Source organism: Triturus cristatus, chromosome 3_2 (genome assembly GCF_964204655.1).
Source record: "Triturus cristatus chromosome 3_2, aTriCri1.1, whole genome shotgun sequence".
NCBI classification, from domain to species: domain Eukaryota; kingdom Metazoa; phylum Chordata; class Amphibia; order Caudata; family Salamandridae; genus Triturus; species Triturus cristatus.
In genome coordinates, this window is record NC_140584.1 from 668,034,072 (window position 1) to 668,055,226 (window position 21,155).

The window sequence follows — 21,155 nt, forward strand, 5'->3', positions numbered from 1 at the left end:
ATCCAACACTTTCCATACTGTTGCACTCTCTGGAGTTGGAATAGTAATTGTTACCCCTACGCTATCCAACACTTTCCCTACTGTTGCACTCTCTGGAGTTGGAATAGTAATTTTTACCCTTACGCTATCCAACACTTTCCCTACTGTTGTACTGTCTGGAGTGGGAATCTTAATTTTTACCCCTACGCTATCCAACACTTTCCCTACTGTTGCACTCTCTGGAGTTGGAGTACTAATTTTTACCCCTACGCTATCCAACACTTTCCCTACTGTTGCACTCTATGGAGTTGGAATAGTAATTTTTACCCCTACGCTATCCAACACTTTTCCTACTGTTGCACTCTCTGGAGTTGGAATAGTAATTTTGAACCCTACGCTATCCAATACTTTCCCTACTGTTGCACTCTGTGGAGTTGGAATAGTAATTTTTACCCCTACGCTATCCAACACTTTCCCTACTGTTGCACTCTTTGGAGTTGGAATAGTAATTGTTACCCCTACGCTATCCAACACTTTCCCTACTGTTGCAGTCTCTGGAGTTGGAATATTAATTTTTACCCCTACGCTATCCAACACTTTCCCTACTGTTGCACTGTCTGGAGTGGGAATTTTAATTTTTACCCCTACGCTATCCAACACTTTTCCTACTGTTGCACTCTCTGGAGTTGGAATAGTAATTTTTACACCTACGCTATCCAACACTTTCTCTACTGTTGCACTCTCTGGAGTTGGAATAGTAATTTTTACCCCGACGCTATCCAACACTTTTCCTACTGTTGCACTCTCTGGAGTTGGAATAGTAATTTTGAACCCTACGCTATCCAACACTTTCCCTACTGTTGCACTCTGTGGAGTTGGAATAGTAATTTTTACCCCTACGCTATCCAACACTTTCCCTACTGTTGCACTCTTTGGAGTTGGAATAGTAATTGTTACCCCTACGCTATCCAACACTTTCCCTACTGTTGCAGTCTCTGGAGTTGGAATATTAATTTTTACCCCTACGCTATCCAACACTTTCCCTACTGTTGCACTGTCTGGAGTGGGAATTTTAATTTTTACCCCTACGCTATCCAACACTTTCCCTACTGTTGCACTCTCTGGAGTTGGAATAGTAATTTTTACACCTACGCTATCCAACACTTTCTCTACTGTTGCACTCTCTGGAGTTGGAATAGTAATTTTTACCCCTACGCTATCCAACACTTTCCCTACTGTTGCACTCTCTGGAGTTGGAATAGTGATTTTTACCCCTACGCTATCCAACACTTTCCCTACTGTTGCACTCTCTGGAGTTGGAATAGTAATTGTTACCCCTACGCTATCCAACAATTTCCCTACTGTAGCACTCTCTGGATTTGGAATAGTAATTTTTACCCCTACGCTATCCAGCACTTTCCCTACTGTTGCACTGTCTGGAGTGGGAATCTTAATTTTTACCCCTACGCTATCCAACACTTTCCCTACTGTTGCACTCTCTGGAGTTGGAGTACTAATTTTTACCCCTACGCTATCCAACACTTTCCCTACTGTTGCACTCTCTGGATTTGGAATAGTAATTTTTACCCCTATGCTATCCAACACTTTTCCTACTGTTGCACTCTCTGGAGTTGGAATAGTCATTTTTAACCCTACGCTATCCAACACTTTCCCTACTGTTGCACTCTCTGGAGTTGGAATAGTAATTTTTACCCCTACGCTATCCAACACTTTCTCTACTGTTGCACTGTCTGGAGTGGGAATCTTAATTTTTACCCCTACGCTATCCAACACTTTCCCTACTGTTGCACTCTTTGGCGTGGGAGTTCTAATTTTTACCCCTACGCTATCCAACACTTTCCCTACTGTTGCACTCTCTGGAGTTGGAATAGTAATTTTTAACCCTACGCTATCCAACACTTTCCCTACTGTTGCATTCTCTGGAGTTGGAATAGTAATTTTTATCCCTATGCTATCCAACACTTTTCCTACTGTTGCACTCTCTGGATTTGGAATAGTTATTTTTACCCCTTCGCTATCCAACACTTTCCTTACTGTTGCACTCCCTGGATTCGGAATAGTAATTTAAACCTCTACGTTATCCAACACTTTCCCTACTGTTACACTATCTGGAGTGGATATAGTAATTTTTAGCCCTGCGCTATCCAAAATTTTCCTTTATGTTGTTTTTTTGGGAGCTGGAGTAGTAGTTTTATTGTCTCTGCTATTTAATATTTATTTTTATTATTTTAGCTAATGTAGTATATAATTAATTTTAACAATCTTTAAATTAAATGTAATTTTGTAAATTTGTTATACATAATTATTTAATTTTTATTTATGTTATTGTTTTATGTGTGTAATGTGTTTGCAATTTTTAATATTTTTAAATAATTTATAATTTATTACAATAATTATAAAAACATTATTAAGTAAGTATATATATTATATATTATATGTATGTTTAATTCATTTTTTCTTAAATTATATTGATTAATTATTAATTTTTAACATTATTAAATATATTTAATTATGTTTATTTTATTTATAAGTATCATTATGTTTATTTAACATATTTTTTGTAACAAAAAAAACCCGATATTTTTAAAAACGATATTTTTGACATCTTTTTTTTTTTTTCGATATTTTTGCACTTACCATGTTGTAGATAGGATGTCGATATTCTTGACATCGATATTTGTGTTGCGATATTTTTGTAGGTCGATTTTCTGACCTTCAAAATTTTGGCAGAGATCCGATGGACACAGCGCTGGGAAAATCAGTTTCACCGAAAAGGACTTTGGCATTCAGACTGGAAATGAACACGAAGCAGACTCGTCTCCCGGGTGCGTAGAGCACAGGAGCGCTGCTCCAGGGCATCGGAAACATTGTATCCGTTCATGCAAAGTGTGGCCCGTCCCCCCAAGGGCAGGCCAAACCCAATGGGCGCGAGGCCAGTCACTGTTCCAGTGCGTGTGAGGAGTGTTACTAGGCCTGGCGCGTGAGGCCAGTTACTGGCCCGTGTGCATGAGGAGTGTTAATAGGTTGTTACTGGCTTGTGTGCATTAGGAGTGTTAATAGGCCTGTTACTGTCCTGTGTGCGTGAGAATTGTTCCTCTGCCCCATGCACGTGAGGCGTGTGACTGGGCCCACGGCGCGTGAGGTGCGCCTAGACCCCGTGAGATGTGTCACTAGGCGCAGGGCGTGGTACAGTCCCTCACCTCGCACCAATCCCGACAAAGTAATGCTGGTCTACTGCGCGCGAGGCGTGTGACCAGGGCTAGAGGTGGAGACCTCAGAGTTCACGACCCACCTGGGGCTAGTAACACCGTCTCCAAAATGCCCCACCAGAGCTTCGTGGCCCCAAAGAATCCCGTGTCTTGTCATGCTAGATTATTTTATATAGCGCCCAGTCTTCTATTCAGCGGCAAACAAAGCGCTTTACGAATCAGGCGACACAGAGCTACTTGTATTACATCCGCTGTAGGTATTTTTATTATTATCACGGCGTACAATTATTATTATATTCCTTACACTAATATTCCTCATACATACGGCCCCACACACACTCATTTTCTCACTCTTTCTGCACTTGCAGAATGCCACTTGCAGAAAGAGATGGCTCCCATCACACCTCTGTTGTGAACTCCCCGTTAAAATTCGGACCCTCACAGAAGTCATCCTTCTCTCCTCCTGAAATGGAGTACTATTATTTTTTGCAATGGCGCCGCCTTCTGTCTACACTGGTTAGAAAAGGCCGAGGTGCTCACGAAGCGCTATATAAAATATTATCTATGTTGTATAAAGAATGGATAGCCATGCAGTATGGCCGTACATTCCCGCCAAAGGTTTTGGTGGCTTTATAAATAGTGAGGCTTGAAAACGCTGTTGTTATTGAAAATATTTGTTTTTCTATAGTACAAACGAGAGAAGAAGAATTTAAGAATTTTAAATAAAAAAAACTGCTTTTGTTAAAAACCATATTTCACTGTCCGTAGAATGGAGCGCTCATTGAAGCTGACCTCACAATGCGAACTAAACACGGGCGCTGCCTGGATTACAATACTGGTGTTTTGCTAACCTTTCATGAATTAAATGTTGACTAAACAATGGGAAATGGTAAAACTCCATAGAACGGCCCGCGGCTTTCATCGTCTAAAAGAGAGTGTTATGCTCAGAGGCTAACTCCCCAGAGGGATGCAAATCATGCCGAGAATAGGTTCGGCACTGATGACATCGTATTTAACAGGCAGCTGTGAAACAATATCCTCGGCCTGTGAAATGAGGTTGATATCATTTCATTTAAGAGCACACCTTACATGCGCGCGCAAGTACGCAGAAACAGACACAAATATAATGTAAATCTCTCCATACAAATTTGGTTTTCTTCCAGAGAGTCTTACTTAAACTTACAAAACATCAGCAGGCGTGGCGGGAACCTCTGTCGGTGAGCTCTTGAACTGCAACACTCCACGTACAGAACAAAGCGCTCACCGTTGCGGGAAGGCAGCCGCTTGTTTATATTTGCATCGCGCTTTCACTTTCACTGTAAGTGAAAGCGCGATGCAAAAATAAACATGCGGCTGATGTTGAGATAAGAAATTGCTTCATGATAGCCGTGAAGCAGACGAGCCAGTACGGATGGGCCGGACGAAAGGGAGAAAGGGCAGTGGCCAAAAAGCATCATTTTCAATGGGAAGCCAGCGTTTAGCATACACGCTGACGCGACCCAATGAAAATGATGGGCGAAGCTTCAAGTCCCCTTCTGAAATCTCCTCTCACTAAATGTCTCGCTGAGCGAGCAGCGCATGCGCTGCAATGCTAGGCGAGACCTAAAAAAGGGACTAGGGTGCTCCTCTGTAGTGGCGTCCCTCTCATCTGTACTTGCTTGGAATGGTTTTTATTAAGGTTTTTGATTCAAAGGGTTGAGGTGACTACTCCCTTGACTCACAGTTTTCAAGCACAACATATATTATGTATCCTTCCTACCCACCCATCGTCAGTCACCTCCCTCCTTACCAATGGCATTTCGCCAGTGACACTTATGGGTGACCTATCGGCTGCATGGTTACATTGATGCCACTGCATTGTTGGCTGTGCAATGTGTAGCCCCATTTACAAATTTCATGTCAATGCAAAAAATTGTTGTGTTTCCCTTCACTCGCAGTGCCCACTGAGTGACTTCCTAGTACATAACTCCTTTCGTAAGTTCCTTCTGTCGCAGTCTTCCATAAAATTTGAAAAACACATTATTTGCATGCGCCACCTTCCTCTGACCAAGTGATATATTTGATTTAGTATTGCTTTCATAACGGATTACGTCAGTTCAAATGTTTCCCTTTCAACAATTGCTGAACAAAGTGACTCACTACTAGCAAAAGCTTAGGCATTTGATTATGGGATGACCAGTGAAACGTCTACCTATCCAGCCTAATCCCTCTAACTTACCTGCAGTAGACTAAGTTAATAATTATTTTCCTTACTGCCAAGCAAATACATTTTTATTGGAAAAAGGTAATGGCAAATGTGGTGATGGAGGGTGAGGCCAGGGAGCAAAGTGGGACAAAGAGTAAGTGCCTATGCGTTTTGCAGATGGGATAGTCTGTGATGAACGTGCCAAATACAACATGCTGTTCCTTAATCCTTTCCCTGTACTGCATTGCTTTTCCCATGGGTAGACAGGAGGATGTCTGTCTGCATAGTTGTTTTTATATAGTACCTCACATTACGTATATCATTCATAGTAACTATTCATCTGCCTTGTAGTCAGGGTGAAATTGAGGCATTTAACAGAGCATGGTCATGATAGGAATAAAATAATTATCTAGTACAGCTGCCCTACCTGCAGACAGTAGCAAAATAATGCAACACAAGTTATGTCTAGGGCGCCAGCTGTGCCTGCATGCCTACATTAATTAAGCTCAACAAGAGAGAGAAGAATACTTATATACTTTATAGTGCATAATGCTGAAACTCTATTCATATCAAAATCAAATGGCCCAAGGATACCAGCAAATGAACTGCTACTGTGCCGCTATATCATTTTATGTGTTTTGCTAAGACAATTGTTAACAATTTTTCTTTTTTCTTTCTTGATATAGCTACTCCTGCTGATACGACACCACCTAACAGGCAGGAGATAGCAGCCGGACCCGGCATAGAAAGCTGGAGGCCATCAGGGCCAAGTACCAGCGGCTGGTGGCCTTGGAGGAGAAGAAGGCACCAGCACCAGCTTCCCCGGCCCCAGCCAGGCCCAAGTGCCTCCAGTGCACCGCGGTCCACAGGCAGCCGCCCACTGCCATTCCACCACTGCTGCTCTCACCTATTTCAGCACCGCATCATGCAGAGGCTGGCGCGCTTGGAAGCCAGGCACGAGGAACGTTTGGAGACAATGGAGAGGCACATTAAGAAGCCTCTAGCCTGCAAATAGTGCCCTCTTCTGTCCCTTTTTTAATCCTTTTTTTGGTTGGTGGGACTCCTTATGGGGAGAGGGTGGGAATGTGGGATTTCGGACACTTTTAAGATTTTATTTATGGACAATTTAGTTTTTGGACTTTTTTGGGGGGGGGTTACTGTTTTACTTCGCTCTGCTGCCTTTGCCGCAGCCAGTTTTTAAAATCTTCTGATAGTATAACAACAAAATAACGATGCAGCACCCTGCCTTGTTCTACTACTCTCTCCTCCTAGTCTCTGCAGTCTGCAACAATTTTTTCCCTAAGGAGAGGACTTGGAGGGGGTGGGTGTATGAATTTCAGTTGTATATAGAATGATTGCAGTTCAATAATGAATCAATCACAGTTCTCTTACCTGATTAGATGAAGCGAGGGCTGCATGGTTTCCCAAGGTGCCATGGTGGTGGTGGTAGTAGTAGCAGCATGCTAACACACTAACAGTGAAGGCATCAGAAGCGAGGTCCCACTCCCTCCTAGGCGAACTCAAAATGAAGGATAAGGACTATTCATTGTAGGGAACTAAACAAATTGAAAAAAATGAGACAGTCTCCAGAGACTAGACTACTAGAAAAGAGATAATAGAGAAAATATGATAAGCAATGCTAAATTGAATTAATCAGAACAATGGTGAGCTAGTAAAAGTTACAAAGTGGACAAGCGTGACCTTCGACGCAATAATGTACCTGAAAAATGATGCTGGCAATGATATTCCTCTGAAAAAAATATCAAACACTGTGTGTGGGTGGCTAATATAATATTGCCATTGAGGGCTATACTTAGAGCTGAAGATCCTCACCCTGCACTGAGTTGATGTTTCTTTCACCACATCTGTGCCGCCAAGTGTGTGATCAATTAATGGTCTAAATTATTAAGTCACACCTCAATAAATCACACAGCCCAGGGAAAGAGGGTTCAGGGTTGGATGAATGGATGGGAAGGGGGGTTTGGGGAAAGGTTTGACAAAGACAAACACTACACAAGGACAACATTCATCTTGGCAATGAGAAGCCAATCATCTTAAATCTGTTATGTGAGGAAAAGGAAACAAAGGAATGATGATTAGTACAGGTAAACCAAACCAACTTGTCCGTCTGCTCCAGAGAGACCCAAGTTACATTATATATCTTAATGTTCTGCGGTACCGAGCTTTGAAAGATAGCAAATATATTACAAATTAAATTATATGTAGGAGTCAAATAACACACACAGTTCTAATGATTACTAAAAGCAAAAATAATACTGTATTGCAAAATTGGGAGTTGCATCTGCATTCCTATTGCATTGTTATGTTATGTTATGTTATTTTCATTTATACAGCGCACAGCTACTCGGAAGTGTCCCGGCGGTATAGACCGCTGGGGAACCCGTCCTGGCTATCCCTGTGAGATGGTCCCTTTCTGGGTATCTCCAAGGTGAAACCAGGCATCCCCGGCGTCTGTGGGGGCCCGTTGTAGAGATGAGGCAAGCTTAATGCCCAGAGTTGCCGAGTGTGTTCCTGGTTAGAGTAGGTACCGAGGCGAGAATTATCAAGTCCGTTTTGACCCTGGTCCACGACCCTGCCGCGTCGGGAATTGAACCCTGGTCCCTGGCCGATTCTCTGCTTACGGATCTGCCACGTCTAACCAGTGAGCCACACCTCTCCATTGTCCTTTCATCTTGGGTGCCTGGTGGATGAGGTTCGGTAAGGTAAGCGTGAGTGTGTTATGTTGGTTTTCCAGTATGGCTCAGGGTAAGAGGGCCTGTAGATTGATAAACAAAAATGATATTGAAGAATCTAGGAGAAAGAAGTTACACTGAAAAGACTCAGAGGCAGCACAAGGGAGAAGCGAAAAATAGTCCTTTTTGCAATCATTTATTTTATGCTTGGTGTGTAAACAAATAGGTGAGGGCAATTTTAAAACAACCAAAAATCACACAAAAAAGTGGCTGCATGCAACTATCAGTATCAGGCTGATCAAATTTGCAACTGTCATGATTATCCATTCATCCTCATAAATCATAACAATAATATGTAACCAACAGCACGTGCATAATGTGATTATTATTATTGACTAAATGTCTGTCTCCAGTTACCTTCAGCAAGAAGCCCCCCACCCAACCACAACTTAACTTAGCTTCAAAGCTTAAGCACTGAGCACACACACATACACACAGCAACATTGCATTTTCCCGATCAAGTAAAAGCAACGCACCGCTGTCACCTCTCACCACCATTACACAGAGTTGTGTAGGTCTGTTGTTTAACTTTAGGCCACTTCAAAGTCATCACCAAATCGTTTCGTTTCAGTGAAGTTGAAAACTTCCTTCTTCTGGTGGCAGTTCTCGAAGTAGGCATGCCCACACCCTGAGTCATTCCATCATCTCTGATCCTCCTGACTCCGAGTAAGGTGTCTAACTCCGTACCAACTGTGTCCTGACTCAAATGCAATAGATCAACATGTAGTACAATTTTGTTGTTGTATAACAAGGAGAAACATTGAGCCATTTTTTGTGTAGACTAGATTTGTGTTTGCGTTATCTATTCTAAATCTAAAGGGACTAGTCGAGTTTGACTCTTTGAGGAGTATAAAGCAGAAAACAATTAAACAAAGCATCGAGCACTGGACCTGGTGAAGAAATCTCGCTATCTGTCAAAGGGGAAGGAAAAAATGAGGATCAGCCGTCAGTATTAGGCCACCAACATTGTAAATCATCACAACCACATTCAAGCGTAATAGTTACAGATAAACAAAAGCCGAGTGTCACACTACATGCCACCACATGAATCATCTCAACACACATTACAAGTTCACAACAAACATCAATCACTCAGCGTGCAATGCATGCCATTTACCTGTTCTTCGTGCGTGGTCAGGTCACCATGATTTTGGTGCATTGCAGATCCATTGTTCACGAAGCAGACATTGGCCAGTGTAAAACAAATAATGTGGGGCAGTCTGGCTAGGGTAATAAATCTACGAAAGGATAGATAGTCACGACCCAGGGTTGAAGGGAGCCACACATTTGTTTGTATTCTCTCCATCCGAAGCCCTTGAGGGAAATGGGTGTGGGTAGGAAAGGTTTCACTTCACGCTGTTGCAACTCCAATCCGGCAATAAAATCTATCTAATAGTAAGATGGTGGGGATGAATTAGTCAACCAGACACAAACAAATAAAATCAAATAGTGTACCCCTAGCTAGCTAAATATCTTTGTTTTGGTTTTGTTTTTTGGGCGTCAAAGAAAGAAAGCAGATCAGCGATAGAGACTGTGAGAGAAAAGTCTATGGTTGTTGGCCCAGACCTAGTAATCAGGGAAATAGAGCTCGTCCTCAAACTCTGGTGGTTCGCCCAGAACTAGGTCATCTAACATATTACTTCCATGACTTGTCTCCCTCCTCTTCCTCTTGTCGTACTTCAGGTATGGAGTAATCAGGTGGTATAAAGTGCCAATTCATTTTGATCATGGTTAATCTCTCCACGTTTTGGGGCAAGAGACTGGTCCTTCTCACTGTGACAACGGCACCAGTAGCACTGAAAATACGCACAGTGGAGACACCGGCTATCAGACAAGCCAGATAGTTTATTGCCAGCCTGCTGAGCACTGGCTATTAGTGCCTCTTCCCATACCAATACAGTAATGGGTTTTGTCAAGGTAGTCCTCTGATGGGTAATCCAGATAGGCCTGGACCATCCGCTCAATGGTCATTGGTGCTCCACCTTGCTCGACCTCTTTTGCCTTCGCCTCTACACTGAACTTAAGTCCTGCAGCAGAAAGCACTCAGTTGCAGATATTCCTGTTCTTGTTTTTGATGGTGTTCTTTTTGTTGGTTTTGGCTGCTGTGAGCCAACATCACTGCCCTCAGGCTCTGAACTTGAAGGCAGCCCCATAGGACTTGTGCCCTGGAGGAGTGGCCTCTAATTCCCTGCTGTTCTTTTTCTAGCTCACCGGCTTGCTCAGCTATCCATGTTTTGTATTTTCCAACATCCCTGTCTGAAAAAGGAATGAAAGTAGACAGTGTGGCGTAGTGTCCATGGCGGCTGACTCTGAAACATGGGGCTCACGGTTCGATCCCCGGCGCCGGTGGCAGGTTAACCCAGCACCATGTGACTCTGGGCAATAGCTTGCTTAACCTTCCCGATGGCCCTCAGCGCCTTGAGACCCTTAGGGGTGATTAGTTCACGCTTTACAAATACTGGGTTACAATTATGACCTTGCTGTGTTACAGTAATGGTTTGTACCATGGATCAAGAATTGTGGCACAGATGTAATATTTGGATGAGATAATGTCTCTTTGCACCCGTGTATTAACAGATAAGCGAAAGATTAAGGTCTCCACCAAGTTTTACGCCGTCATTTCATTCTGGAAAGGAGTGATCTCCGCTTCGTTTTCTCCACTTGCAGACAGATTATACTTTTTGTCGCTGTTCCGACTACTCACAACTAATACGAAGGTTACAAAGAAATTTTGCACGCTTGGATAACTAGTGATTTTAGGACCTTGTTAATCTATGGGATATCAGCAACTTTTGATGCCTGACTGGATATAGGGTTTTCGTGCAAATTGGCCCTTCGTTGGATACTTGAGTCTTTGCCCTGATGAAGTCTGAGGTGATGTGCTTAGACGAAACATGTGTTCGCTCAACTTGTGGCTACTTGTTACACTGATGGAGTGAAGTATACTGAACTTATACATGAAATTCGAATAAACCATCACGAAAAACGACCAAGAAGACTATTAATTGGACTTTTTCACTTTGTTCTGTGAATGTGGCCCAGGAGTTTGTTTTTCACTTTAACAACTGGATAGCTTGGCCCATGGTACTGTCATCCTTGCTGACTTCCCGTGTGAACACCTCAAAAGGAAGCAGTATCTCTGTCAGGCATTTGACAAGGCCTCATTGGTCCATCTCAATGATCATGCCGTTCACAATTGCATCCCCTCTTTGCATGACATATTCATTGATCAGTCTGTACTGCTCAAACAGGCGTTCAAGCATGAAATAAGTCGAGCTCCAACATGTTGGCACCTCCTATATGAGTGCTTTAACTGACATTCTATTATCTTGCTGAATGACCCTCAGCTGTTTCCAGGCTTTAAATGAATGGCTGAAATGAGTGCAGATTCTTCTGCAGGTGGACAGTGAGTTGCATACTTGGTCTTCTTTTTTAGAAAGTCCTGTACAATGATGTTGATGCAGTATGCTGTAGTGCTAGAGGCATTCCTGTGGTCTGACACCCTGTGATGACCTTTGACTACCATTTTTTAAATTGGTGTGTTATTTTATCCTAGCCTGAATGTACGATGTCCTGCATATGCCTGTTTCTCTTAAAAGTTTATTTCTTGTAATCTTGCAGTCTTTCAGTCAGAGCTGTCATGGAGTAGGACAGCCTTGCCAAGAACAGAACGTGTGGGATGTGCATTTGAAAGCATGAGAGGGAGAGAGAGGTGTAGGATGTACTTTTTGGTCTCACGGTGCGATGTTGTGAGCGGTGATGCACAGGTATGCTCGGTGTTGTACATTGAGAGATGAAGTATGTGATGCTATAGGACATTGGGAGATGAAGTATGTGAATCTATATGCAGTTGTGCACAAATGTGCATTGTGTTGTACATTGGTAGAACTATGAAGTTCTTACTATTGGCTTTGACATGGCCTCATGTCATCCTGAATTCTGACTCTGCCTTGCTTGAGCTTTATCTGCATGCACAGCAGTGCTTGCAAGTTGTTTGGGTTAATCACGTTCAAGGTCTTTTTGTTTTTGTGAGAGATTGTTTAATGTACTTTCGCGAGCTTCGTCAAGATAAAGATTGGAACAAGCGAGGGAACGTGAGAACTCCTTCCTGCCGTAGAATGCTTGCCTGGAAGCTGGCCAGTTTCAGGAGGGTTCCTGGTGCGGAGGGAAAACTCTCGAACCTGTGTGTTTTGAGATTATAAAGCTGAGGGTTGTTGACTTAGAAACCGGGATTTTGGAATCCGAACTGGGACAGATGCGTCTACTTCAGTGCGTGGAACCCTGGTTGCTGAGCTCTTATCCCCGGCTGTGAATCCCCCGGTCAGGAGTGGGCTAAGATGCAGTGTTTGCACCAGGTGAAGTATTGAGTTTTGACTAGTGCCATCGTGATGCGTGGTTCCAGTGGATGTGGTCATTTGAGGTGCTTGAGCTTTGATTATTGCCACTGTGATGTTTGGCCAGTGGCTCTGATCATTTGAGGTGCTTGAGCTTTGATTATTGCCATCGTGATGTTTGGCCAGTGGCTTTGATCATTTGAGGTGTTTTCTTTGTGATGTGTGAGTGAGTTGAGGTGCACATCCAAAGTAATCATTTGATGTATCTATTGTATATATCTTTCTGATCTCTTGCAGGACATCCAGTATCTCATGTTATCTGCTGCTTGCTTATTCATGGTATCATATTCATGCATTTACCACCAAGTGTGTTATCATTGCTTGCATATAAATATATATCTCTATATACATTTGCATTTGGCATCTGGGAAAGCCTTTTCTGTTAGAGAGCATTGTATGAATAACACCCCAAGCCTTATTCTAAAGAGAGAGTCTTTGCATTTTGTAAAATAAAACCCTTGTCTAAAGGTGTTTGTTTTGTGTTATTGTCTCCTGCTTCGCCTTGTGGGTTTGAGCTACCGCGTGGAAGATTCTACATTATCTAAGAGGCCTAAGCAAGACATATGCCAAACACAGGACCCTGAAATAGCCACCATCAGCCATGACCCTAACTATATTACTGCCATTGTCTGTGGTAACAAATCAGATTTTAAGCCCTCTTGGTCGCAGCTATTCAAAGACATTGTTATTAAAGTCTTCTAAAATGTTTGCAGCAGTATGGGACTTCTCCATAGAAAACAAACAGGCACATGCATCAAGAAAAGCTTCTGCGAATCCTTAATTGCGATTATTAAGGAATCGCAATTAAGGACTCTCAAAAGCCTATGCATGTAGGAATCGCTAATAAAATAGCAATTCCTAAACATTCCTTATTTGCGACTCGCAAATTGCGAGTCGCAATTAAGGAATGCTTTCCCGTTCATTCCTATTCATTCCTATGGCCCTAAAGGTGCAAGGGTGCCAAAAGGACACCCTGTTGCTCCCCTGATATTGCTCTGTGCACACATGTTGCGCACACACATGCCCCATGGGCATGTGTATGTGTGTGTAACCTACAACTTTGAAAAATACACTTTAGTGCATTTTTCAAAGTTTTTGCAAATTACCATCAAGTTCTACTTCTTGGTAATTTGCGCCCCCTAGAAGAAAAATCGCTATTTTAAAGTGGTTTTTGCATTGCATTTAACCCTTTCCCTGCTGATGACAAGCTGGACTTGTCATGGCACACAGTGGACGTGTGCTTATGACGAGTCCAGCTCGTCATGGGACCCACCCACGGGGGAAGCACTGGCGCTCCCCCCACAGGTGTCCAATTTCGTCCCCACAAAGGGGGATGGCAGCGGAAGAGCTTCTGCTGCCACCCCCGACCCCCCCATGGGAATCCCATGACGTCAGCGTGCACAGCGCACTCTGACGTCATCAGGAAGTCCCAGACGCTCGGGAAGCCATTTGCTTCCTGAGTGTCGAGGAAGGAGGTAGGATTCCTCGTTCCTGGCGGGGTTTAGGGAAAGCATCGAGGCATCAGGGGAGAGGAAAGATTTTCCTCTCCCCTGATGTCTCTTTGCTGGGCATTTCTGCTTCACGATCGCGCACAGCGTCGCGATCGTGCAGCGGAAATGCCCCCACTAGCACCGGGGATTTTTATTTTATGCATTGGAAGCGACCCCTTGTGCAAGGGTCGCTTCCTAGTGGGGGCATATATTTGAAATGTTTTTCTGCCCCCCTGGGGGCAAATAGGCCTGTTTTTTCAGCCGTTTTGCCGGGGGGGGGGCATAAATACCACTAGGCACCAGGGACTACTTTGGGAGCATTTAAATTTGGATGAAAGCGACCCCTTGGACTAGGGTCGCTTCCTAGGGGGGGCATATTTAAAGGAATGTTTTTCGGCCCGTTTTTTGGGGCGATTTGCCCCCAAGGGGGGCAGAAAATGCCACTAGGCACCAGGGACTACTTTGGGAGCAATTATTTTTTATGGAAGCGACCCCTTGGGCAAGGGTCGCTTCCTAGAGGGGGCATTTTATTAGGAATATTTTTCTGCCCCCCCTGGTGGCAAATTGGCCCTGTTTTTTCGGCCGTTTTGCCCCCAGGGCGGGAGAAAACACCACTAGGCACCAGGGATTACTTTGTTGGCCATTATTTGTTTATGGAAGCGACCCCTTGGGCAAGGGTCACTTCCTTAAGGGGGCATTGTATTGTAATGATTTTCTGCCCTGCCTGGGGGCAAATCGGCCCGTTTTTTCAGCCGTTTTCCCCCAGGGGTGGCAGAAAACGCCACTAGGCACCAGGGATTAATTAGGGGGCCATTATTTTTGATGGAAGGGTCGCTTCCTAAAGGGGGCATATGTTTTGTAATGTTTTCCTGCCCCCCTAGGGGCAAATTGGCCCTTTTTTTGGCCGTTTTGCTCCCAGGGGGGACAGAAAACGCTACTAGCCACCAGGGTTTCCATTTGGGGGCATTTAAATTTGGATGGAAGTGACCCCTTGGGCAAGGGTCGCTTCCAAAGGGGAGCATTTTTTGTTGATGTTCGTCTGCCCCCCCCGGGGGACAGATCTGCCCCTTTTTTTGGCCTTTCTGGCCCATTAGGCCCTAGGCATTGTGTTTTGTAGTGTGTGGAAGTGACCCCTTGGCCAAGGGTCGCTTCCAAGGGGGTTAAAATATGTTTGTGCCCCCGACAGATCAGCACCATTGTTTAGGTCTTTCTGCCCTAGGTGGGAGGGTAAGGCAGAAAATCCTACTAGGCACCAGGGATCTAATTTTTTTTTCCCAAGCGACAAATATCTGTCTGTTTTCTGCCCCACCTGGGAGATAGAGTGGCTTGGTGGGAAACCTCACCTAATCCCCATTTTTCTCAGCCCTATTTGAAGGCCTATCTGGCCGAATGACCATTTGGGTAGCGACATTGTGTGTTATAATTTTAATTGTCATATTGTTTGTGAAATGTAATAGTAATTTTGTTATTTCTCTATTTTATTCTAGTTCAAGGTTTTTGCAGCTTAGACTGTTCCAGGTTGCGGTTTTGTTACTGCTGGTTTTGCAGCTTGTGTAGTTGCATGGGTTCGGTAAGCAAATTTATTTTGTACTATTTACTCTAAATTAGTTTAATTTCTCTACATGAATGTGTTTTTTGCAAATGGTGTAGTAATAGCAGTATGTTTGGCTTCTGTGTTTTGAGTGTCAAAATCTTTTTTTGCATTAGTGCTTGATGTGTACTTGGTTGTCTTATGAGTAATTGGTTTTGTTTTTTCTTTCTAGTGGGATATTGTTGCTTTTTGCTGTGTCTCTGCAGAGTAGGTGCTGGTGAGTGTAGCTATCTTTGGTAAGAGTTATATTGTTTTTGAGTATATAGATCTTTGTGCTAAAGCCACACTTTGTTTACTACTTACTTTGCACAGTGTTGGTTGTTGTTGACTTGTTTGTGCAGTCTCCTTTCTTAGTAAGGATAATGGCTAGCTGCAGGATTTCTGCTCAGCAGGTTGTTAGTATGCTTTTTGAGTCTTCCTCTGACCTTGGTTCAGAGACTGACTCTGATTCTGAAGCAGAGGTGGGAGGGGATGATTCAGGCAGTGAGTTTTCTCTCCACATGGAATCATCGGATGATGAAGCTTCTCTCAGTGCAGATGAAGTGCCTGTGTTAGAGGAGGACATTGATGTGCCAATAGTGCGGCAAGAGGCATCTGGGCTGCAGCCTGCGGCTGCAAGGCTTCACGTTCATGTAGTGCGGCAAGAGGCATCTGGGGCTGCTAGGCTTCCCGTTGGTGTAGTGCGGCAAGAGGCATCTGGGCTGCAGGCTGGGGCTGCAAGGCTTCCCGTTGAAAGTGATGACCTCTGGGTTGCACCTGGCATGGTGCCAGACTTTACTTGTGTTCCAGGGTGTAGAGTGAATACTGAGAACTTTTTGCCGATACATTTTTTTCAGTTGTTTATGGACGATGTGTTTTTGGCAGAGATTGTTGAGCGGACTAATTTGTATGCCGAACAGTTTTTGAGGGACAACAGTGCCAGCCTTAAGCCCCATTCTAGAGCTACCCGGTGGACTCCCACAAATCTTGAAGAGATGAAGAAGTTCTTGGGATTAACTTTTTTGATGGGCTTGCTAAGGAAGCCATCAATGTCTTCATATTGGTCTACTAGTCCCTTGATGGCAACGGCTATATTTCCGGCAGTCATGAGTCGTGATAGGTATTTGCTTCTGCTTCGGATGCTGCATTTTGTCGATAATGGTTTAGCGTTGCCACGAGATCACCCTGATTGTGACCGTCTTTTTAAGATTCGGCCTGTCCTTGATCACTTTGTTGATCGATTTTCTGAGATCTATGCTCCAGGAAAAGAAATAGCAGTAGATGAGTCTTTGGTGTTGTTCAAGGGCTGCTTGGTTTTTAGGCAATACATTCCTAGTAAGAGGACACGCTATGGAATTAAGCTGTATATGCTGTGTGACAGTGGGACTGGATATGTCTCTAATTTCAGGATGTACACCGGTAAGGAATCCAGCATTAACCCCCCTGTTCGTCCGTCCACTTTTGGAGTGACTGGGAAAATTGTGTGGGAACTTGGTAGAGGATTATTTAACAAAGGCCACCATTTATATGTAGATAATTTCTACACTGGTGTGCGGTTGGTCAGGGAATTTGCCAAAGTGGGCACTGTTGCTTGTGGCACAATCCGCTCTAACCGTAAAGGTTTCCCAAAAGAACTTGTTTGTCAAAAGCTTGTGCGGGGACAGTGCAGTGCGTTGCGAGGAGCTTCTAGCTGTGAAGTTTTCAGACAGGAGAGATGTCTACATGCTGACTACCATCCATGATGAAAGCACTGCACCTGTGACTGTTTGGGGTCAGGTTGCTGAAGTGCGCAAACCTGTGTGCATTTTAGACTATAATAGGCACATGGGTGGTGTTGACAGAGTAGATCAGAGGTTGGAACCTTACGCAGCTCTTCGTAAGGCTTACATTTGGTATAAGAAGTTGGCTATCCATCTTTTCCACTTGGTAACCTTTAATGCTTTTGTTGTGTTCAAGGATTCTTGTCTCGAGTCAAAGATGACTTTTGCTAAGTTTCAGGAGTCTGTAATAGGCAGCCTTGTTCTAGTGGAACAGGTAAGTGTTCCTAGAGTTGGAGTGGTGGAGGATGTGTCTAGATTGAAAGATCGCCACTTTCCTGAATACCTTCCTCACACAACTTCAAAAAACTTTCCTACTAGGAGATGTAGAGTCTGTTGGTGAAGAGGTGTGCGGAAGGAGACTCGTATGTACTGCCCCGACTGTCCTTCTAACCCTGGACTGTGTGTGTCTGCTTGTTTTAAATCGTACCACACACATAAGAATTTTTGGGAGCATCCATGAGTGGTAAAGTGTCTCCCACACAAGTGAGGCACCATTTTTATCGGCAGACCTGGGGGAATGCTGGGTGGTAGGAAATTTGTGTGAGCCTGGTGATGCCACACGTTTCCACACAAAAATGTCTGAAAAAAGTGATTTTTTTCAGCCAAAATTGAGGTTTGCAGGGGATTCTGGGTAAGGAAACGGGGCATCCACGCAAGCCATACCTCCCTGGAAGCCCCCGGGTATCTAGAATTCAGAAATGTGTAGGTTTGGTAGGTTTTCCTAGATGGCCGCAGAGCACAGGGCCAAAAACCCAGGTGACCCCACTTGCAAAACCAAGTGGTTTTGAGATAGGCAATTTTGATGGCGCCTCACTACGTTTTGGGCCCTTGACTGTCACGGGTACTTGGGCCTCCAACACAAGTGAGGCACTAGTTTTATCGGGAGACCTGGGGGAACGCTGGGTGGTAGGAAATTTGTGTGAGCCTGGTGATGCCACACGTTTCCACACAAAAATGTCTGAAAAAAGTGATGTTTTTCAACCAAAATTGAGGTTTGCAAGGGATTCTGGGTAAGGAAACGTTGGGGGATCCACGCAAGCCATACCTCCTTGGAAACCCCCGTGTGTCTAGTTTTCAGAAATGTGCGGGTTTCGTAGGTTTCCCTAGATGGCCGCAGAGCACGGGGCCGCAAACCCAGGTGATCCCCCTTGCAAAACCAAGTGGTTTTGAGATAGGCAATTTTGATGTCGCCTCACTACGTTTTGGGCCCTTGCCTGTCGCGGGTACTTGGGCCTCCCACACAAGTGAGGCACCATTTTTATCGGCAGACCTGGGGGAATGCTGGGTGGTAGGAAATTTGTGTGAGCCTGGTGATGGCACATGTTTCCACACAAAAATGTCTGAAAAAAGTGATTTTTTCAGCTAAAATGGAGGTTTGCAGGGGATTCTGGGTAAGGAAACGCTGGGAGATCCACGCAAACTATACCACCTTGGAAGCCTCCAGGTGTCTAGTTTTCAGAAATGTGTGGGTTTGGTAGGTTTCCCTTGATGGCCGCAAAGCACGGGGCCAAAAACCCAGGTGACCCCCCCTTGCAAATCCAAGTGGTTTTTAGATGGGCAATTTTAATGTCGCCTCACTACGTTTTGGACCCTTGCCTGTCGCGGGTACTTGGGCCTCCCACACAAGTGAGGCACCATTTTTATCGGGAGACCTGGAGGAACGCTGGGTGGTAGGAAATTTGTGTGAGTCTGGTGATGCCACACTTTTCCACACAAAAATGTCTGAAAAAAGTGATTTGTTTCAGCCAAAATTGAGGTTTGCAGGGGATTCTGGGTAAGGAAACGTTGGGGGATCCACGCAAGCCATAGGAAGCCCCTGGGTGTCTAGATCTCAGAAATGTTGGGGTTTGGTAAGTTTGCCAAGGTGCCGGCAGAGCTAGGGTTCACAAACTACAGCTAGGCACTTTGCCAAAAAAGGGTCATTTTTCACAGCGAAATTGAGGCGTGACCACGTTGCGTTTTGCGCCGTTTCCTGTCGCGTGCACTAGGCCGACCCACACAAGTGAGGTACCATTTTTCTTGGAAGACTTTGGGGAACTCGGTGTGGGTGGAAAATTGTGGATCCATGCAGATTCCAGAACATTGCACTACAGAAATGTGGGGGAAATGTGTTTTATTTTACAATTCTTTAGGTTTGCAAGGGATTCTGGGTAACAGAACCTGGTGGGAGGCAGCCAAGTCACCCCATCCTGGATTCCCCTGGGTGTCTAGTTTTCAAAAATGTATAGGTTTGCTAGGTTTCCCTAGGTGCCGGCAGATCTATGGTTCAAAAACGACAGCTAGGGACTTTGCGAAAAAGGGTCCTTTTTCACTGCGAAATTGAGGTGTGTCCACGTTGCGTTTTGCGCCGTTTCCTGTCACGGGCACTAGGCCGACCCACACAAGTGAGGTACCATTTTTCTTGGAAGACTTTGGGGAACGCGGCGTGGGTGGAAATTTGTGGATCCACGCAGATTTCAGAACTTTCCACCACAGAAATATGGGGAAAAACTTTTTGGGGATAATTTTTTAGCTTTGCAAGGGATTCTGGGTAACAGAACCGGGTGGAAGGCAGTCAAGTCACCCTATCCTGGATTCCCCTGGGTGTCTAGTTTTCAATAATGTATAGGTTTGCTAGGTTTCCCTAGGTTCCGGCAGATCTATGGTTCAGAAACGACAGCTAGGCACTTTGCCAAAAAGGGTCATTTTTCACTGCGAAATTGAAGTGTGTCCACGTTGCGTTTTGCGCCGTTTCCTGTCACGGGCACTAGGCCGACCCACAGAAGAGAGGTACCATTTTTCTCGGAAGACTTTGGGGAACGCGGCGTGGGTGGAAATTTGTGGATCCACGCAGATTCCAGAACTTTCCACCACAGAAATGTGGGGAAAAACTGTTTTATTTGACAATTTTTTAGTTTGCAAGGGATTCTGGGTAACAGAACCTGGTGGGAATCAGTCAAGTCACCCCATCCTGGATTCCCCTCGGTGTCTAGTTTTCAGAAATGTATAGGTTTGCTAGGTTTCCCTAGGTGCTGGCAGAGCTAGTGTTCATAAACTACAGCTAGACACTTTGCAAAAAAAGGTACACTTTCATTGAGAAAATGTGGTGTGTTCACGTTGGGTTTTGAGCCATTTGCTGTCATGGGCACTATGCTTACCCACACAAGTGAGGTGCCATTTTTATCGGGAGACTTAGGGTCATTCAGATTTGTAAAGCAACCGTTATTACCTATTGCTTTTTGATGCATTTCTGCCTTACAAATGAAAGACATTGTGTAAATAAGAATTCATTTTGAAAAATGACCGATAATTCTCATGCTAGTATGAGTATTCCCAATTTTGAAAATGTGCAAACATGTACTGTTTCTAAACTCTATAGTTTGTTCCCATTTCAGAAATACATAGGTGTCTTTCATACCGATTTTTCCATGTATACATTTTCCCACAATAATTGCTATATACCCGGTACATTATAAAAAGCCATTGCAAATTGCTGCTTAGTTTTTGACTCTGGGTTCGTCGGATTCTTGGTGAACCTACAAGTCCTATATATCCCCACAACCAGGAAGGTCCAGCGGATGTAACGGTATATTGCTTTCAAAGAGCTGTCATAATGAGAAGAAGTTACAGGTGAAAACGTTAACACAAAAGGCTGTTTTTTTCAACTAATTTTCAATTTTTCCTATATTTAACTGTTAGTTTCTATAAAGAAACCTTGATGGATCTACACAAATGACCCCTTGCTGAATTCAAAT

General features: G+C 44.1%; 1 long non-coding RNA gene across 1 annotated transcript in view; it reads left to right on the plus strand.

The window, feature by feature from the left end:
• Positions 1-12,959, plus strand: part of LOC146857925 (uncharacterized) — an 80,383-nt gene extending 67,424 nt beyond the window's left edge. Inside the window, exon 3 of the long non-coding RNA XR_014979969.1 lies at positions 6,081-12,959. This is a non-coding gene — a long non-coding RNA (uncharacterized LOC146857925). The remainder of the gene's footprint in view (positions 1-6,080) is intronic.
• Positions 12,960-21,155: the final 8,196 nt, after the last annotated feature.